At 41.2% G+C, this 2,971-nt stretch overlaps 1 non-coding gene across 1 annotated transcript; it reads left to right on the top strand.

Moving 5' to 3' along the window:
- The first annotated feature begins 2,115 nt into the window (after positions 1-2,115).
- LOC144711522 (U6 spliceosomal RNA) lies at positions 2,116-2,218 on the top strand. Its single transcript, XR_013583578.1, has one exon. It is a non-coding gene; the product is annotated as a U6 spliceosomal RNA (small nuclear RNA).
- The last annotated feature ends 753 nt before the right edge of the window (positions 2,219-2,971 follow it).

Here is a 2,971-nt window from a genome sequence, read left to right as displayed (position 1 = left end):
AGATCCGGATTGGGGCCTCTCCAAAGTCTTGTAAGTCTTCATACCTCTTCAGATTCGTGATTTCTTGAAGTTCTAACACGCCAAGGCATAGGCGAAAGGTATATGCCCTAGATTCATGAATTTTTAAAGAGAAGCAGAGGATCTTTGGTTAGAAACCAAAAATTCTATCTTAGGAGTTAGATCTAATCATAATTCAACATTTTCTATCAGTTAGATCTGTCAATTTTGACAGATCTGACTGTTTAGACAAAAAATTCCCAAATTTCATGCACTTTCTCTCTCTAGATTAAACTTTCACTTTCTCTCTCTAAAATTCAAAATTCAAGTTTCAATTCTTTAATTCTCATCAATCTGAACTTCCACACAAAATTTCATTCAAAAATTCTCTCATTCAATACCTTAATTCTAAAAATTTCATAAACTCTCTTAATTTTTGTCTCTCTTCAAGTCTCTTACATTGAAATTCCACTTAAATTCACTAATTCACTCAGAAATTCTTGCAGACTGCCTCTCTAGGGTTCGACTCCTTACTCATCATTTTACTAAAATCTAAATTGAGAAAGGAATTATAAATTTCATTGCATAAGCCTAAGCAAACAACGACAAATTAGCGATTATAAACCATAAAATTTAGGCTTATCAGCCGCCCAGGCTGCGTGCGGCCGCCTACGGCTACCGTTGTAGGCACCACTCTTGCTGCCACCGGCCGTCGGAGGTGCCCGCGGTCACCGACGTGCCCGACCATCACTGCCGCAACCGTCACTTGTCTCCCACCGCTGTCGTGCCCTACCAACGCCATTGTGCCCAGCCATCGTCGCCACGTCCATCATTGCACTCGAAGCCAAACTTTGCCACTATGATCCTGGCTTAAGCCATCACCATGCCTCGCCGCCACGCCCATCATTGCGGTGCCTTGCCATCGCGCGCATCGTCGTGCCTAGCTGCCTACTTTTGATATCGCGCCTACTTGCACTGCCACGCGTACTTGCGCCGTCGTGCGTTCTTTTTCCATCGCGCCTCCTTGCACCGCCGCACCTCCTTGCGTCGCCACGCCAACTTGCGCTTCCGTGCCTACTTTTGCCGCCGCACCTACTTGTGACGCCGCACCTACTTGTGTCGTCGGCCCTACTTGCGTCGCGACCCCTACTTGCGGCATCATCGCGCCTACGAGTTGCTTGCCTTCCATGGTTGTCAAATCAGACACCTCTAGAGCCTACCATTCCTGGTATGCTCTTTGATACTCTTTCGGCATTATACTATTTCTTTTAGTGCCTCCAAATATTTTCTCCACTGCTGAGGTTAGATTGGTGATAGATGGGATTCACGTTCGGAGGATTAGGATTTCATACGGTATGTCCTTGGTTGAGACCGTTGAACACATACGCGAAAGCAGCAGTAGCCGAGCTCGCACCGCCGGCCTTCAACTCAATGTCCAGATCATCGGGAGCCTAGTGTCATTCCCATGTTGTGCTTACCATAGCCTAATGGTCGTTGGTGTCCATCGGTGCCAGATTTGTACTTCTCAGTGATGTCATCATTGCATCATCATCACTCGCATTGTGTCCACATTAGTCGTCCCCACTACATGACATGACTGTCATGGCTCTCCTAGTGGTGTAACACGAGCCGTTCGATCCAGGAGCCCATCGTGTCACATCACTCTCTCTGTCTCTCTCACAGCTCTATATATGGGCATGTATCCTTTCCTCTCTAATCAACAAAATCAATCCCTTTTTTCTCCTTCTCACAATAACATATATATTCCAATGCTCTTTAATCTTATGGATGAGTCCTCATGGTCCACATATCAATCTAATTAAAAAGTTAAAGGCCCAATAACAATTATTGATTAACTAAATAAACATATAGATTAATTAATCACAGATCCATTCAATCCGATCAATAGGTCAAGTTTTGAGCTCATGGGATGCCAATCTACACCATGTGCTTTAGAATGCTTAGTATGCCATTCATTTAGTACTGATGCACTACAAGGATCATTGGAGAACACCTTCTCCAATATTCCTACTATCCTACTAAGGGATTTGATGCTTCTTCATGCTTGAGTCAATCCCCTATTGTACCAAGTACAGATAATTCCATGTTTACCTCTCAGTCCCTTCGGGGACATCCGATAAAATTGGAACGATATAGAGAAGATTAGCATGGCCCCTGCGCAAGGATGACATGCACAAATCGAGAAATGGTCCAATCTTTACCTCTCAATCATCTTCGTGTTTTTCTTGCTATGTTTTAGCTAAGGCATGTTTGAATCCCGTGGTTCGGGAGTCATATGCTTCAGTCAAAACATGGTCGTCTATACACATTATATCCTTGGCATCTTACATCAACTCACCACTTGCATAACTATGAAAGAAATCAATCTCGTTGATGTTTATGTATAATACCATTAAGGGATTTATATGGATGACTTTCGTGAACATTTTCATTAAAAGGACAGCCATCATCTATCCTTAGTTTCTCCATACTAATGGCCACATGATCACCCACACTTATAGTCTTAGTAGGATCATAAAGTGTTATTCTATCTGGATAACTCGATGTTCATCTCAAGTATCCAACAAATAAGATTACAAGTATAAAAAATAAGATTACTTAAAATAAAAACTTGAAGAATACAGATAGCTGAATTATGATTTCATCATAGTTCACTAATTCATTGCATATATTTAGAGAATTCCTTATAAACATCGCATGACCAAACTAATTTATACTTCCTTATTCAATGAACTTAAATAAGTAATAGAAGGGTGATTGGCATGACGACCACATAATATCCATTACTCCATACATTCTTTTGCATTATCATCCTATTTTATACTACTTGGGGTAGTGTAGATCCTGGGTAATGGTATATTTTGATCTGCATTCTAAAGTTGGTGGCTTTGTATAATCTCCAACTAAAAGATATATGATATAACTCATATTCATTTGTTAATTTATATTTATG

This window comes from Wolffia australiana, chromosome 13 (genome assembly GCF_029677425.1).
Source record: "Wolffia australiana isolate 7733 chromosome 13, ASM2967742v1".
Taxonomy (NCBI): Eukaryota; Viridiplantae; Streptophyta; class Magnoliopsida; order Alismatales; family Araceae; genus Wolffia; species Wolffia australiana.
The sequence above is the reverse complement of the archived record's forward strand: the minus strand, read 5'-3'. Positions and strand labels throughout refer to the sequence as shown.